This window comes from Pempheris klunzingeri, chromosome 2 (genome assembly GCF_042242105.1).
Source record: "Pempheris klunzingeri isolate RE-2024b chromosome 2, fPemKlu1.hap1, whole genome shotgun sequence".
Classification (NCBI taxonomy): Eukaryota; Metazoa; Chordata; class Actinopteri; order Acropomatiformes; family Pempheridae; genus Pempheris; species Pempheris klunzingeri.
In genome coordinates, this window is record NC_092013.1 from 14,501,763 (window position 1) to 14,520,675 (window position 18,913).

Consider the following 18,913-nt stretch of genomic DNA (forward strand, 5'->3'; position numbering starts at 1 on the left):
ATTGCAAAGGGGATAAACAGGGAGGTGTGGGAACTCCACTCACCTGCCCTTCAGTCAAAAGGGAAACTCCTCACTTTTTCCAAGCCTGCAGGCAGAGGACTTAGGGAGTTATTTTTGAGATCTCTCAAACTAAAATAGCAGTGCGCATCTGAGTATTGTGATTGCACGTGAGCTTTGTAATCATGAAGAGAACTACCATAAGCCTCATCTACATTACAAAACAAAAAATAGGTAACTGCAATTCCAAGGCAACAGCTTTTAATGTCAGTCTTCCTTCTCAATTAAAGGCTTAATGGTTCAGCTGAAACCACCCCCAGGAAGAAAGCATTAATAACCCAGTCCTTACTTGCATTTTTAGGATGTGTCAATTATCGCTTCACCGCTCAGACGGGTGAGCACATTGTTCAGCTTATTGCAGCCTACAGCCGAATCGGGCGCCAACCGGGGTCTCCTCGCTGCTCACAGAATGTGCGAGGCTGTCTATGTTTTACTGTGCAGTCTATGTGCATGTTGTGTTAAATTTGTTTTTTAAGAAGCAAGGAAGCAGACCTCACTGCTCTGCTCTTAAAAAAGAAAAATGGTATACATGCTCTTTCTGCTCCCCCACTCCCTCAATCCCACTTCGCCTGTGGTTGAACAAATCAAGTCCATAATTATTCTGCCAATCAATCGGGAGCGCAACTGCGGCTGTGGGGCAGTTAAACGCTGAGGAGAGAGTTGTCAACAAAGCAAAGCTAAACCCTGAGTTCCTTTAAACCCACTGAACCTTAAAAAGGCAAGGGAGACACCTTTGTCTTATTAGTCAGTGCCAGACAAAGGGAGGTCTTGTAAGTATGTGGTAAAGAGAAAAAGCATCCAGCTGCTGCAGACATACAGAGAGACAGGCGGGAAGACCTCGCAGAGGGACAGAGGATCAGAGGGGAGGAAGATCTGGGAGTTGGCCATGGATCAAGTGAGCCGCTTCAGGCTGTCTGGAGAGGTCACAAAGCAAGCAAGGTTTGTGACCCCTGAATGCAGACACAGACAAACTAATAGAGAGTTGTGAATAGATACTGCAGTGTTGGATATTAAAGATCTCTGCGGTGAGCCACTTTCCATGTTACTGTGGGTTTGGTGGGCTGCGATGTGCATTTAGATAAAGGGACAGAGAGACATCTCAGCAAATGATGGGAGCAAGGCCCTCAGCTCATTGTGCAATCTGCAGGTCAATCCAAAAAAAAAAAAAATACATACAAGATCCCAGTAATTGAATAAGCCTTTCCAGCGAATCGGAGCAGTGATCGGGAAGGGGGGGTTGCCTCTCTATCCCTAGCAGCTTGCCTTGGGAGGTGGCCTTTGTTTTGGAGGTGGCAGGGGTGCCCCGACACCAAGCCATGCGAACCCAATTACACAGGTCCCACGGCCTGGGGGCCCGCATTAACACAGTCCCTCTGGGAGGCTGAGTCCATGCCAGCCTGGCAGCCAGCAAGATCCTGCTGCTGAATCACAAATAGACCTCTTACGGCACTGGCTGTCCAAGCGTTTTGGTGGCAATCTTGAGGACCTATCCTCAGCTGCATTAGCTAGACCCAGTTCAACATTGATGTTAAATTCTGAGCCAGCCTGTGAGGCAAGAAGTGAGGTATGGTGAGCTTGGGTCTGTCTGCCCAGCATAAGAAAGCTATCTATTGTCCACAGGAAAGCAATGGTCTACCTGGGAGGACAATTTATTTTGTTAAAAGTTATTTAGTTGGAATCCAGTCATTAACAGAAAATTAAGTGGAAACTATTTCTATTTCTTGCAAAAATGCCAGACATTCATTCATTCGAGCTAGTCAATGGTTGCCGCTTTCTTTATCTTTAAACTGAATATCTGTGGGTTTAGACGTACAAAACAAGCTTCATGATTATGTAAATCTGGGAGTCGGGAAATTATGACAGGCTATTTTAACTATTTTATCATGTAGACAAAATGTATGATGTGATGCAAAATAACTGGCAGATTACTGGCAGATCTGTATCCTGAATGACAGGAATGTTCAAATATGATTACAAAAGAATCTAATTAATAGCTCACATTTACTTGTTTACATAAATACAGTATACTGTGACTCTTAAAAGACAGTAAACAGTACACTTTCAGCTATGAATTTTTTTGTCCTCTTATTCTACTCAAACATAATTTGGCATGGTTAAATGTGCCCATGTCAACCCTCTGAGAAACAACCCTGTATGAACCTCATTTTCAAGTGAACACAGATGTGTTAAAAAAGAAACCATGCTAGAATTACCCAAGCGTGATTTAAAGGAATTACCTGGGTGGGCATTGCATGTTCTGAGAGTGCTACACAGAGCAGGAATCAGGTCATGAATTTCAAATGTAGACAGTGGATCAGCACTGGCAGGTCTGACGCTGGGGCTGAGAGAAGGAGTTGTAACACCGGTTACTCTGAGACAGAGCTCTTACTTTCAAACTAAGACAGTACAAAGTAAAACCAAAATTCAAACAGTGTTGTAATAGCTTGAGGTTTGGAAGATTTGTTAGATGTTCCTCTCACGTAAAGCCTAAAATCGTCTTCATTCATGATGGCATTAGAGCTGGAGTTATAATTAAAACCATTTTGCTTTTTAATCAATATTCAATCTCTCAGAAATAATTAACAGCATATTAAAGAGTTTACTGCCTGACAGAGCTGGATGCTTCTACATCATTAAGCTGTTGAAGCGCTGCTCTTTGACTCCTCATGTCCCATTTCACTGGTTTACTGCATCTCTGTACAGGCTGTTTAAAATGCTGCTGGAGTCATACTGTACCTGCAGATAATAACACAGCCCACTGATAACATGCAGCGTGTACACTCTCACAGAGACATGTCTCTTAACATGTAACTCATAAACACACGAGTGAACATGTACATGACAAATGTAAGGCTTATACAAGTCTACTGAACGCAAAAGCTTGACAAGAAATAGCAGCAAACTTCGATCAAGGTTTTCAGGACATACTGCTGAGGGGCGGCCACCTGCTATAAATCCATGCCCTTTCCCCTGAGTGATAATGGAGCCTGCGTTGGAAGTTGCACGGCAACACAGCACAGAACGTATTAGCGGGATTAGACGTCACAGGTCAATAGTTTCATATTTTCTAGGTGCTCCATCTTCTGCTTCACTGCCAGTGTCAGGTTTTAGACCTCTAGACTCACTCACTCTGTCAAACACATAATGTGCAGGTCCCACACACATCAACAAACCATATATACATGCAGACACAAAGACAACCTGGATGTGGCCCGAATGACCAATCAACTGCTTGATCAAAATACAGCACATACCTGCAGACACCTGCAGGCAACGTTAAATACGGAAACAGTAATAGCAGGGCTGCAAAATACAGTATGAAAGAAATCCAATCAGCTGTCTTACGTCACCAGGAATTGTCTGTGTTTATACAAGCTAATAAATTCCTTGGGCATTCTCCAGATGACTTCCGTGGTAATTCGGGGGCAGCTTGGTTTTCGTCTACTGCTGATTAAGGAAAGAGCAGTCGAGTAAAACATGAGACTGAGGCTGTCTGCAACGCCGTATGACAGAATAGGAATTTGCTTTCACATGGTACGGACAGCTGTTGGTGTCTATACCTGCTCCGTTCCAGATAATTTCAATTAATTTGGTTTCCTGGAGACAATGTTGCTATTTATCTGGGTGTGGATGGGGAGGGAAAGGTAGCAGTAGTCATTGTTGGTTTAAGCTCTGCAGTTAAAATGCCTCCTGGCAGAAAAATGGATTCATCTCTGTGTAGTTACTGCCTTACAAGAGCCACAATAGGGCATCACAAAAACCTGAGGATTTACCATAATAAACAGCAGACACGTGAGTTGGGCCGAGAGTCAAAAGACTACTTAACTGACAAGACAAGCTTTAGTGATGACTCAAAAATAGTGACACTCAGCCTCTGGAGACTCTGAGGAGGGCAAATGATTTGCTGCTGGCATTATCTATGCCCAAGTCAAAAGACAAAGCCTTGAAAAACACATCCTTTATCAGGTTTGTCTTCATTTTGGTTAGATTTTCAAATTAAATAACTGAAAATTTGATTTTTACATTTCTAGGAGATGACAACGTTGTTGTAGAATAGCAGCTTAATGGTTTTATTTGGACTGATGGATGACCAGCACTAATCGTACCAAAAAAATGGTTCCTGTAAACATGAATGATGTTTTGTAAAGGTATCTTATAATCCCATTTAAGTTAAATTCAATTCATGTAGTCATTATCAATCGAGGACATTATGAAAAAGATCATGTGAATTCTGCAGCTTCTTTTGTTAAAAATGGTTGCTTTCCCAACTGCACATGAATGCACCACATCCTAAGATTGTTCAAATCAATTGCATTGGGGTAGAACATGCAAAACCCTGTGGAGGTCCTTGAACATCATTACTTCCTTCAGTGTGAGGAGGCACTCAGGCAGCAATCTGAGTGTTGTCAGACAGGAGGCAGGAGCAGAAGGAGATACTGTACTACTATTGTGAAATTGGCTGTGGTGTTTCCAATAGGGAACTCTAATTTCTGAGGAGGAAGGTGAAGAAGCTGTGTGGGCGACTGACAGTTTTGCTCACTGGCATAATATTGACCAAGATGGGTCAACAGCTTGCTCCCAACTTGTGAAATAGCTTGTTTTTAGCATTGGTAATGTCAGGTTTTTTTTTGTTTTTTTTTAGTTAAACACTGGGTTTTTTTTTTTTATCCAGTCTAATATTACTTGATTGTTTGTTCTATAAGATGTATGCTTTGATGACGAAAGCTTAGCTATTAAACTGATTTACTGCATAGATCTGAGTGTGCAGAAACGTTTTAAATCAAATTCTGTAAAATTGTCAGAAAATAGCGAAAGGCCCAATACAATTTCCCACAGGCTGCATCTTCAAATGCTGAATTTGTCGGGGCAACAGCCCGAAACCCAAAGATGTTCATTGCACCACAAAGAAAAGCATGTGCGCGCTTAAATGTTACTAAAACAATTATAGATTACCTAAATAGCCACCATTTAATCAAGTAATCGTTGCAGCTCTATGTCGGATACAATAAGGCACTTGGAAATCTGACAGATATTGACCTGCAGGCCTCTGCTGACAAGGTACTACTTTCTAGTGGTACAAAACTACCAGGATTTGCTTTTCTAGTCAAACACAAGCCTCAGACTACAACAACTGTGTTCAGCATTCACTCAGACAGCAAAAAGGACTGGTTCCCACTTGGATCAATATTAAGACTAATGATGGAATTTGTTTTTAATGTTATTGATCAACAATTATGTAGCAGACTAGTTTATAAAAGGAAAAATAAGAACAAAATGAATAAGCAAAGGAGAGCAAGTTGGAGAAATGAAGCTGAAACTAAACTTTAATTGTCTATTGTTTCAAAATAATTATGTGAGAAAAATTACCAGTGAAACTCGGTAGATCGTCTTTATTTGGGAGATGGATGCCTAGGCCTGCTGGTATTTTCTCTTTCCACCTCTGTGCACAACATATGTCACACAACAGTGTATTACAAGGAAAAACACGACCACTCTCTGTTGTTCTCAGACAAAGCTTTTTAAATCCATTATCAGTCTAATTTGCCTAATCTTCATGGTTTTTGAAATGTGGAAAATGCACCAAAGGATTCTGAGTAAGTTCCTGACTTTTAGACCCTGGAGATTATAATTCCTGTGTCTATTTGGGTAAAAATGCTCTACTAAGATGCCCCCTGAATAGTTAAAGACCTTGTGACATATTGTAGGTCTCAGCTTATGTGAAGTGGCTGTTAACCTCCTATCGATCTGCAGAGCTCATCAAAAGTCTTGAGTGCTTTACATTATTGGATGGAGACAGAAGCCAAAGCATCCCAACATTGACTGGGGATTTAATTCTTTATGAGTGAATAAAATCACATTCGCATGGCTATTGGGCAGCCCAGTGCAGACTAATGGGGTTTATGACACACTTCACGGGCTGCGGTGTGGATGGGAGGCGAAATATTCCTGCTGCACTTCAGTCATAGCACTCATAGCACTGTATTTACCCACCTTCATGAGTCATTAGATGTAGTATCCAGTTAAAGAAGGACAACTGAATCATGATACTGTGGTGTGGCTTCTGGTGTGATCTTTACTGACTTATCTAGATGCTGTACTCAAAATGTTTCCTTGCTGTGATAATATGTTAACTCTTTGTAGTAAACTGTAAAACCTCAGACATTCACAGATCTCAGAATTACATCAAAAACAAGCGTTTCATGGTGCTAAACTTTCAGTAGAATCCATACAAAAGCCTCATTACATTTGCTAACAGTGATGATGATGATGATGCACTGTGTTTTTTTGTTGTTGTTTTTTTTTTTTTTTTTCACACCACGTCTTGCTGGTGTAAAAGATAAGGCTAATTAACGTGGCACCATTTGCATCTTTACCTCCATGTTTCAACAGCGAAGGGAAGAGAGCAGCCGCAGCGGGCTAATGAATGTTTGATTTGAGAGGGAAGACTTCCTGTCACTTCCAACGCTCCTGACATAACCCTCTCCTAAACCACTTAAATTCTCGTGCTCCGCTATCTGGCACGGCTGTCGGCGTCTCACCTTTTTCCTCCACCTTCCCTATCTCCACTTTAAATTCCTGAGTTCAACCCCCCCCCCCCCCCACCCCTCTCCTCCCCCCACTACCACTACCACTACCACCACCACACAGGCTGCGCTCATTACAGCGGATTTGCATGTCTGCTCCAGAGCAGTATGAGAGGAGATGAAACAGAACTCCCAGTGGCTGCCTCTGCAGAGCTTCACTCATCTGACAGAAAGAGCTCCACCTTGGGCCCCAGACACAGCCAGCAAACAAATGCAGGCTTCTTAAACAGGCCATACGCGCGCGCGCGCACACACACACTTATATATATTTTTATATATATATATACACACACACACAAATAAACACAAAGATACTCCCCCAGAAAGAATTTACACTGCACAGTGCTCAGTTTAAATATATCTATATGCAGGAAATAAATTGAAAAACAGAAGTCTACCTTCCAGTGCATTGCTCCCCTCCCTGCACATTACCAATCAAGCCTGCTCAGCTGAGAAGGATGAGACCACGAGTTATGTTACTCTGCCATCAATCTCCATTCTCACTGTGAGATCACGCTCCAAAGTCCGATAACTGTCTCTTTTTATGCGCGGGTCATGATCTCCCAACCTGTTCTTTTGGTTTTACTACAGTCAACTTGTGAGACGGCTATAGCTAAGTCAAAAATACAGAGCATACATCTTTCTTTAATCATTATCACTAAATTCTCATAATGACAGAACCTCACTTTTAGCCAAATTTGTCCCAGCATCAGAATTTTTTTTGTTCTAGGATACAATTCATTTGCAGTAATGATTAGTCGACCAACTACTAAGTGAATTATTGCAAAAAAATGATTTCATTCATTAATTATCATTTATTCATTTTTCTGCTTCCACCTTTTAAAGATTTGAGGCTTTTCTCTGTTTATTATCATAGTAAATTGAATATCTTTGGGTTTTAGCCAGTTGGTCAGACAAAACACTGAAACTTCAACATTTCAGAAAGAATAACTGACAGACATTTCTCTTTTATGTGAATTCTAACATTTTTAGTAGAGGTCAGTCAAGGTAGTATTCTACCATGCAAACATAGAGCATGATGAATGCATTCAGATAATAAAATGCAGAATTAAACCAAGAGGACAAACCAAACAGTGTCAGCTTCTTTGTCAGCAATGAGTAATTGTCATATACTTTACTAAAAAAAGAGTGAAACCACAAAAAAGGGGAAAAACAAGCATGTTTCGTTTTTGGTTGTCTTCAAGTGAGGTGCTTTTGTTAACAATGACTCCCTTTGGTGAAAGTGGTGCATTATGGGCCATGTGGCATGAGTCACTGTGTAAGAGAAGGGCAGAGACCTACACCGCACAAGCTACTGACCTGAACTGTATTGTTCTCCACTGACCACAGACCTCACTTTAGTTGAATAGCACAAAGCCTCGATGACCTGCTGAGTATATAAGCCATTCAGAAAAAACTAAATGTCTGTTTCTTATTCATATCCTGGCCATATTTTCCTGAATTATAAGTCAATAAACACATTCTGCTGTTCTGAACAGTCTAATTTTGCTGTTTAAAATACATTTATTGCATCATATCGACAAGGAAAATCCTAGTCAGTCCACTCTGAGTCATAAGTATATAATGGCTTACTGAGCAGATATAAAAAATAAAGAGAAATGAGAATGTGGACATTATTTTTGATTCAAGACTTTCAGATCCATATTCTCAAAAAGTTGCATTATAAAGATGAGATCTGATACACCTATACAGAACAACTTCATTACTACTAGTGTACAGTATGTTAACTTACATAATAAAGAAGGAACAAGAGATTAATGTAAAATAACAACAAGGTTGATTTAAGGCCACAACACAAAGTAGGGGGTTCTGGCTGCCTGTAAACTGTTCCACTCACATCAAATCATTTCTAAGGTAATCTTCTGACAAAAATGGGCAAGCAGGATATCAACTACGGGTTGGGTCTCTTTTTGGAAAAATGCACTTCATCACAAATTAGTTTAAATACAAATCTGCCTGCATGGTGAGATGAGAGTGAAACTGCTGATGAACCTGTTGTTCACAAATAAATCATCTCACAAGGTTTTCATTTCCATTCAGAAATGACGATTCAGGGTTTCACCCTGGAAGCTTTGTGTGGCAGCAAGTGAAGGTGGTGGTGACGATGGTGGTTGGGGCATGTTGACGCCAAAGAAAACCTACAGTCACCACAACACATAGCTGAAATAAAACTGGACCCCAAATCAGACGTTAAGCTAGCAGCAGAGATGATTCTAGTCAAGGGTTACAAAAGTAGTCACTGCCATTTACGACCATATTATATCAAGTTGTATTAAGTCATATTAAATTATAAGCAGTTTTGTTGGAGACATTTAATGTCACTTTGTGTTCATTGTGCAGCACTGTGTGTGACCTCCACTTGAAATGCATTCTTAAAAAGTGGCTGACAGAAATTTGTCTGGTTCTGTGCCAAATTATGTGGTGCTGTAGTGAGTTTTTGGGTGTGACCAGATTTTGTGCTGGAGCCAGTAGCAGAAAAACGTAACTAGCAGCAGTGCCACCAACGCTGATGTGTAGCCCTGTGTCTTAGTTTAGCAGCAATAAGCTAACAAACCACACTATCAGCAAGTACGTGCTTTTGTAGCAGACAGGGCATATGGTTTGTAGGCATACAATGTAGGTGTGCCATTTGAATGAGAGGTATCGTGCTTGGGCTTTAGAAAGGCATCAGGAGGAATTCACTGTAAGCAAAATGTTTGATAAAACAAAAACGGAAATCAAAATGTCAGAAGTGGTGGTCAAAGTGGTTCACCACCGTGACCTCAAAACATGACAAAATTCATTGAAGAACAGACGAGATGAAAAAAGAGGTTTCAAACAGGCTGTCATTTTGGGTGCCTAAATAGGGATTATCAGGCATAAACCCAAGCAGCAATCAGCATTAACCAAAGACTTAATAATTTGTTCCTTTCCAATTATAGTCACTTTTGTCAGGGCATCATTTTGACTTTCTTTGACTGGACTCACACTAAAAGGCAGAAATCAGAGCACTGTGAGCTGCCTGCAGAATTTAGCTGGACTGTGGCTGGGCTGTACAGTGCACATTAAGTCATTAAAGTCCCAATGTTCACAGTCCCTCCCTAACCCCCCACTGTACACACCAGTAACCCCCCAGCACCAAGCCTTTCAGACCAAACGTTGCCTTGTGCATCTTAATAAGAGGAGGGAAACAAGAAGGGAAGTGAAGGCATGGCAGTCTTTTAGAGGAAGCCGAATAAATGACTGAACACACACCCTGGGGCGGGCATGCCGGGGGGTTTCCAGGAGGTCGGAGCGAGCAGGGCCAATCGTGTCAAGACGAAGGCGGCAGACTAAAACAAAACTGACATATCAAAGCAGCCAAGCCTTGTAGAAGGGAAAAGAGCAGCCAAGACACCACATTCAACTGAACAGCTTGTTTCTGCTTCAATGAGACAACACAACCAAAAAACGGCAATTAGCGATTAAAGTGGAAATTCCATTCGCTGCAAAGCGGCATCTTTTACCAATCAAAAACGAACTAAAACCATCAAACCATCCAAGTGATCCTACGGCCTTTGATCCTATCCTTGTTTTCTTTTCAGAGGTAGGCAAACTGCAGGCATTTGGGAGACTGCTTCTGTACCCAAACCTTATTATTTCCAGCACTAATCCATATATTATTTAAGAGCAACTGTACAAACGTTACCTTGTCAGTACAGCCAAAACTCTATCATTACCAAAACAAACCGACTGGGCCTTGAGGCGACTTTCACTGATTCATGTAGATAAATGCTTTGTCTACATGTAGAAACCATAATCTTTGACAACCTGGATAAACTGGGAATGTACAATATAAGCGCGCACACACATTGCAGGATTATGAGAGCACTTAAATGAGTTATATTTTTAAATTGGCTTGATGAGAGCCAGTGTGGCCTTAAACTCAGTTTGCTTCTAATGAGATATCAAAGCTCAACTGTTTACTATGTATCTTCTTTCCTTGTGATAATGAAGGGAATCCTCTGAGGTGGCTGCCATGCTGACACAGCCTTTAGGTACTTAAATCCAAAAATGGGTGCATTAAGTGCATTTTAATTGACTTATATTTACCCATTGTATTGTCTTGCAAATAAAAAAAAAAAGATCTTCTGGCACTCCTAGAAGACTTAAAAAGTAGGTCACTCAGTCTCCTGTGAGTCATAGATTTTGGCAGGGGACCAAGAAGAGCAGGTATGGGAGAGATAGAGCTAGAGCTGAGAGAGGGCTTATAGTGTACTGATACCAGTTCATCAGTATTAGTAAGATAATCAAGTTCACTTAGAACTTTGTGAATTTTGTGGTTAAGTGTGATATTAAGCAAAACTGAGTGCAGAAGTTTAGGGAATTAAAACCAGAGAACTGGAGTGTTATCATAAATTTACACACACATTTATATTGTAGTCGGGCCTCCTGAAGAGCATTTAAGCTTAGGAACTGCGTACAAAGTCCTCTACGGTCTTTTCATCCCACCATATAAATTTTCCTCAGTAAGGCAGAGATAGATTTCTCACATTGCAGGTGCAGTCCCCGGGCTTTCCTCCCAGGGCCACAGCACCTTGGCAGAGTGGCTGACTTGCGGGGTCAGAGCTGGGCCTGAGATTTCCAAACAGTTACTTTTTGAAGGGAGTGACTAAGCCTGGTCAAAGCCATCAGTCACACAGCCACCTAGGGACAACCACGTCTCGAGTCAGCACTGATGTGTACGTCTCAGGCCCTGTGACCAACGCACTGATACTTCCTTAATTACATTGAGCAACTGGCACAGACCATGTCCCCTCAGCCATCGAGTCCCTCCTCCAGCTAACCTCTCCGCCCTCTCATTCATCCACCCTGAGGGAGAGGCATGCAGGCCAGAGGAAGTATGACTCATCTGAGTAACAAGATGCATTCTTCTGAATTCTCTCCAGACGTGTTGTTTGCTAAGTGAAGAGCACAGGAGAGTATGGCACAGAGAGAGATAAAGAAAAAGCAGTAGGGAAACAAAAAAAAAGGAAGACAACAATACACGGACACAAGACACAGACTACGTGTGAGAGGAAGAAAGAGGGATGGGGTGGGAATGATGGGGCAAGAGCGAGTCATCACTTGTGTGGGTTTCCTGGTCCACACAGATCAACATTTCCTCCAACTCCACAGAGAGAATCCTTGGCTTCTGTTAGGGGTTTTCTGAATCACACATGGAGACTCCAAGTACTACATCTAAGGCTAATCCATCAGGTTTCACACAAAAAAAAGCAGCAAATGACGACAACAGAGAGGGTTGGACGTGCGATTCTGCTGAGTACGCAGAGGACAATGAGGCATACGAAAGAAGTATGATGTGTTTAATCATCGGGTCTAACAGATCCACCACAGCTCCTGCCCGACTAACACCACATCTGCACAACTTGGCACCCGCCCCTGCAGATCATAAGCCTCACACACCACATCACACACAGTCTCCAACTCCTACATGAAGCTATTTCTGGACGGGCCCACATTAAAAAAATTGTCTGAAATCACTAAACAAATGAAGAAGCCACGCACAGCCTTCAGGTCTGATCAACTGGCACGAGGCTGCTGACATGCACCCTGTCTTGTGATTTCCCAATAAACGATTAGACTGCCACCAGTTTACTGTGAGCAGAGGATCAAATTGAGTGATGTGGCAGTAAACCACATCCTCAAGACTCCACTATTTAACCTTAATAAGAGGGCTTAGGACTGCGGACTTAATTACACTTGACCCACTCCAACTCTGAGTCTGCAGATTGACATTCAAACATGAGAAAATCTTCACCCTTACCACATTGTTGCACAGTGAACACAAAGAGTGCACAGCAAAACTACGACGAATACTGAATACGAAGAGCTGACTACGAGAACAGATTATCCCACCAAACATTACCGACCATCTTCAGCAGGTGAATTAAACTCTCTCAGAGACAACTTGACTCGCTTTGGCTCCAGTTTGGCCACTCTCCCTGGCTGTGAATTTGTGGCTGACAAGACAACCCAACCCTCCTCCTACCTCCTTGGATCATGAGTCAGTCCATCTAATGTGCCGGTGAACTGCACATCCAGTGTTTGCCTATGCTCGTACGCATGCACCAACCACCACCTCGCACAGCAGCAAGACTATCAGATTCAATCAGGTCTGGTTTATGGCAGGCTCTGCACTTGTCATTGCCATGGTATCACCTCTAAATTACCATGAAATGCATGCAGTCCACTGAGGAATAAATTGTTATCAGATTGTCATTTCTCCCTGAGATTTTTTTACAGGAGCTGTTGGCCCCATTTGTATGATCTGTCATGACGAACAGCTCTGTGGCTGCTGATCTGCAGACAGAGCTGCGTTGTTTTGCCACTTGTTGGTGTTACCATTTTCAGTTTCAAATTTTCCCCCTTCCACACTGACAGAAGGCCCCATCTCTATACATTAAAACTATTTCTGGGTATTCTACTCTTTTACCTGGAAGAGAGGTTTGTATCTGCCAGAGGAATCACTGTGATGATTAAAATAGATACCAAATACTATGGTGAAAGCCCCATTTTTATTACTTAAACTGTGTCAGCTTAGCGAGCTTCTCTTCCTGCACACAGCACGAAAGTCTCCTAAGAGTGTGAATCATATAAGCATATCAATTGCTTCTACTGAGCAAAGAACAAAAAAGCTTAAGAGAAATACGCTGATACTGAGGGCCCATCAAAACTCAAGGACAAAGCACACAATATGATGAATTATTAAGTCCTCTGAGGCATTGAAAAGTCAAGCCAGTCTTATTCATTTAGGACTAGGTTATTCATTGGCACCCAAGCAAGTAAAATCTCAAATGGCACAGCTACATACATTGCATTTACTCTGAGAGCTCTTGTTTTTTTGTGTCATTAAGCACCACATTAACTCCTCTTTAAGGCAGGGGATTTGTGGGCCGTGATTTTGTTTGCACCTTTAATGCACTACAACCACCTAACGCATATTCTATTTTTATACAAACACTTCTGTTCATGTACCTCATCCAGTACCTTCACTTTAACCTAATGCACAGATAACATCAAACTGAACATTCATAATAAACCTGCCACAAAATGTAGCCCATTGGTGTTTTTGCTACCACAAGGCTGGAATGAGTCACAGAAACCATCGTGCACGACAGGGGCGGCCACCCCACCTCGCCACCCCTCCCCACCCCCTTCCTCCCTCTCCCCTTTTCTCCTACACTTTCTAAACTTACCCAGCAAGCTCTAGTGTGGGTAGTTACAGTAGCTCCCCTGTAGAGAGAAGGGCCATGATTACTCAGACTAGGGAAATAAATGGCTAAACACTTTCAGATTAAACATGTATCTGAGCAAATGAGCCGATGATATTAGGCAACGAACCAGTTGAATTAAACATCACATCTTTCCCTCACTGACTCATGTCCACATCCAACTCCAAACCAGGACGTGAATTTGAGCATACAGGACTAGTTCGCTGACAGATTCAACTCAATAGACTGGGAGGAGGTGGGATGAGGAGAACGAGGCAGTGTATTGCTGGATGAATAAAAAATGAAAGTGTAGTGCTTCAGTAAATTCGCTCTCCATCCCGTGAGGAGGGTGGGTGGTGAAGGGGTGGGGGTGACGGTGGAGTAGAGGCTCGTTTGAAAACTGAACCAGTGCTGCATTCCCACATCCACCCGTATCCAGCGAGGGGCTCTTTAAAAATTCATTAATTTACAGCAAAAATAGATTAAAGCACCCAGCTGAGCAAAACTCAAAATTTGGCTCCTGAATAACATTAATGATAAAACATCTCCCTCAAGCTCAGGGGATTTTGCCTGAAGAAAGAGTGCTGGCTTTTTTCACCTTACAGCACCTTGAGAATAATTTATTTTCAATGATTACTAAAATAATGCATTTCTAATTGTCATTTTTAATTACGCTTCTCTTCAGATGGAAAAAAAAAAGGAGCTGAGCAAAAACCTGCATAAACTAATTAAAATCCATCCAAGGATCTGCCATTCCCATGATGCCATGCCAATGTCATTCTATTCAGCATTTGATATCTCAGCTACAGAGACTCAATGACAGCTGCTCCAGGCCCTAAAAAACGCCTAGAACTGCAGTTACAGTAATTGCTCTGGCCAGCACTAAATGAGGTTCACTTAAGTGCAATTATCCCCCTCTGATCTCTCACATAAAGAGACTTCTTTAACATGGAGAAGTGGGCTCACACAATGTGACTGCAAACAAGATTCAAATTGGAATCAGGGAGGCATTTCCAGCAGATGAATGGCTTCATAGCTCATCTGCATTCTAGTGATGCACGGCGTTGCTAATGAAGACTGAGCCAGTCCCTTCTCCCCAACACGGCTTCCAATGAGAGCAAAACTTCACACTGGATTGAAGCAGAGTGTGGGGAGAAATTTCCAACTAAACTGTCCAGTCATTTGGCCGGAGCTGCATTGGAGGGCGACCCAGCCTACACGCAGAGTAAACAGCTGTTGAAGAGAAAAGGAAGATCCGGTTGTTTTGCCCAAACCAAGGTGAAAAACACACCAAAGGACAAGATGATGGGCTGTGAGGTGAAGAGAAAGAAACTCCAACCTAAAATAACTTCACGTGTGAGAGCAGAGAGGAACTGAAACAAGCCCACTTTGGACTCAGATCAAAAATAAGTCGTCATAAAAAAAAAAATAAATAAACCGAGGCCTTTTGACCAGCAGCATCACCACTACACCGTGCCAAGAAAACATATCAGTTGTCCTCGTGAATAAATTGCCATCTGCCAATCGCATAACACAATAGGTTTTCAGCCTGAGGGGTAAGATGTGGCGGTCTAATAGGGGTTGCTACAGAGGGTACCTGTTGGGTGCTGTCCAACTAAACAGGGTGGTGAGGAGGGGGGCTGTGATGGGCATTCATGTTGCCACAGGCTCAACTACCACCAGGAGTCTGATAACTGCATCTCACGGATGGCCATTTGAATAATCACTTCAACAAGGGGAGAAATTAAAAAGCCCCTCAGTGAGACGGGGCTAGGCACAGGGCCACATCCTGAATTCCAAATGAGCAGCTTGTGTTAAAAACGTAGAAACCTGCTCTAAATTCACTCTACTATCCTGGCTTACTGACCCTTGACATCTATCCAAATTAACCCCCTATCATGTCATTTTCTGTTTAATCTATTAAAATTATACACTATCACCCCCAAGCTGAACATTACCTGTGACACAATGATGAAATGTCAATATTTATTTAAACATTATTTTGCGCTCCTTGTCTTTGACAGATGATGGCAAAGTAATTTTTGCCCCACACACACAGACACACAACACGGGAAGACCTTGGAGAAGTAGGTGTCGTGTTTTTAAACCATTAGGCAATAGACTGCTGCAGGCAGAAACCACCATTACAGAGAAGCTGTATCACATCCTCCCATTCACACTTTTAAATTGTTACTGTGTGAATAACCAGATGTGTAATCTTCTCTATACTTTCTTCACAATTACTCAGTCCATTTGAAACCTTGAGGTTACTTTAAAAAAAAAAGAGGGATCAGTAAAAAGTCACTTGCTCTGCTCAGTGTGATTTGAGATAAAATAGCAAACACAAAAAGAGTTGTCATATTACTAAGGCCGCTTCTAAAATCACCAAACACGGGAGTCTTTAAATCTGAGCCTGCACAACATCCTCAGTCATGAACAAAAGTGAACAACTGCATTGCTTATGAACACAAAAAAAGAAGGAACAAATTTTACAATGTGCATGCTGTCATTCATATTTCTGCATGCAATCTGTAAGAAGCATGCTTCGGCTGCACTCTGGGTCTATTTTTTTCAGCCAGCAAACAAGAGCAAAATGTCACTTCCGCAGTCTACCCCAATTACTGCTGTATTTCAAGTAGTTGCTCCAGCGGACATAAGTTATTGCTTGTAAAAACAACACTCTTTCTAAAAAGCTGAATTTCACGAACTGCATCAAAGATCAAGGTATTTCTCTTGAAGGAGGTGTGATGTCATTCAGGGTTAGACCGAACAAGGGACACTGCAATTAAATGCCGATTAACATTAACAGCACATGCAGTCTTATTGGTACAATTCCATGAAAAACTCAGAGAGTAACAGAAAGTACCCAGGGCGAGAATGAGACAGAGAAACAAATGTCCATATTGATTTCGAGACTCTGGCTCTGTTTAACCTGGATGGAGTAACATCAAAAAACTTCAACACCATGTGTCCTCTAAAGCTGCATGCACGGATACCCTCGATCCAGACAGCTCACTGCAGGCCTGCTATTTAAAGGATGGGTGATTAAGAAGCAAACCAGGTCTGACCTTTGATTGTGGGTGCTGACTAACGCTATGGGCATTTTGTTAGTTGAAGCAGAAGGTCTGGCAGGGTTGGGATGTTGGAGGGGAATTTATAATGTTTAGTTTTAGTCATAAATTCAACCTCTTTACGCTTTCTTTATGACTTAATAAACGTAAGTGTGGGAGTAAAGGATGATCAGTTAATAATTAGCACCTCGTTGCACCTCAATCATTAAAATGGCAACGTGACTTCATTGATAAAACTTGCACAAGTTGACAGCAGGGTAAATTCAGAGCTCAGTCACCCATCCACTAATAAAGGCCGTCAGGATAAAGCAAGGGCACTCTTTTGTACACAGCTGCACGCAAATGCCACAGCTGTTTAGTTTAAAGTCGTAGCATTAACTAATCAGTGTCGGTCCAGCGCGATCACACAGCAACTGGAGAAACATCAAAGCAAGGAGAAGCATGCCCCGAGATGTGTCTTGTGCACAGGACCAAATATTTAACTGTGACACCATCTGAGGGCAAGCTGCAAGGGTAAACCACCACCAGAGGCGAGACACACAGTCCCGGGATCAAATTCAGCAGCATAAAATTCACCTGAAACATGCTTTGCACTTGTTGATTGTCCAGCCACATGAGAAACCTGCGGCTTCTCATACTGGTCGACTAGTTTACATCCGAGGATCATTATTTTCCGCCTGAGAAACACACGATTGACAGACGAGAAAACACACTGCAACAGCTGTGAGTCAAATACCATCAGGGCACACAGGAAAGCCAAATGACACTGGGTTCATACACACTCACTCACTCACTCACTCACTTCATGCTGGACACACAATGTCTCACATACCAAACAGCTAGCTAACGATAGCTGTTGGAGGGCTGGGATAGGTCATCATATCCACCTAATGCAAGGAAAACACGCACACACCTAGTCCTGGCCCAGGAGAAAGCACCGACAACGCTCAGCTAAAGTTAGCTGGCTACCAAAACTGGCTAGCTAGCTGTCAAAGTTGCCCTGTCAGTTGTCACCGGTTGCACGGCGGTGCTAGCAGGCTAACGCAAGAGCTGTCAACTTGGGAGAGTTACAGCAACACGGCCGGGGTCTACTAACGCCGACCACAGGGAGACACACACTGGCTCTCTGAGAAAAGAGGTGTCCCCGCACGCCCCGCCACAGCGAGCGGAGAGCCGTGTGCCAGGGCCTGTTCGCCGGACTCAATCCCCAGAACTTCGGTGCAGCTCACTTCCCCGTTAAAGTCGTCCATTTCGTGGGCCTTAGTACAACTTCCATGCCCGTGTAGCTCACTTACTCTGGGCGAGAGAGCTGCTGTGACGGTGGCTCCCTGTAATCCTGACGGTAGTTTCAGAGTAACTGCCCCCTCCCCTTCCTTCCACCTCCTCTTCCTCAGCTAGCAGGGGCTCCCCGGGAGTGTCCTGCGCTCTTGACGCTATCGTCCTGTGCAAAGAGCCGCTGTAGCTTCGCCGGTGTGCCCGCGGTGCCGTGGCGTCCCTCCTCGGCTTCTCTCTCCGCCTTCTCCCGTTCGCCTTTCTCTCGGCGGCCGAGCCAACATCCGGGACTCTCCCCCGTTTGGGTTAAGTGCCCGGAACTACTTTCACATAGAACGACGCACATGAAGGGTTTTTTTTCTCTCACTGTCTCACCAACCCTGCCGCCACAGAAACTAGCGCGCGGTCAAACGCACAAGCTCGCGGTGCAAACAGCAGCGGGTGCACCCACACGTGAACCTGCCTATCAGTCAAATGATCCTGCAGTCAGGGTTTTGTTCTTTGCGCTTTGTAAGAGAGTATAAAACAAAGTGCCTTATAGCATAAAACAGCCTAATGAATAAAGAACTGAAAATGCACAAGATGCAATAAGTCAGGATCACAGTATTTTAAAAAAAAAATTAGAAAATAGTGGCTGATGAGTCCGTTTTCATAAAGGTTTACCAATGTTTTCATT

The 18,913-nt window shown here is 42.8% G+C and overlaps 1 protein-coding gene across 1 annotated transcript in view; it reads right to left on the reverse strand.

Moving 5' to 3' along the window:
* Positions 1 to 18,463, reverse strand: part of foxj3 (forkhead box J3) — a 69,029-nt gene extending 50,566 nt beyond the window's left edge. The window contains exon 1 of the mRNA XM_070844567.1: positions 18,261 to 18,463. The gene's annotated coding sequence lies outside the window, so the exon portion shown is untranslated. The remainder of the gene's footprint in view (positions 1 to 18,260) is intronic.
* Between the last annotated feature and the right edge of the window lie 450 nt (positions 18,464 to 18,913).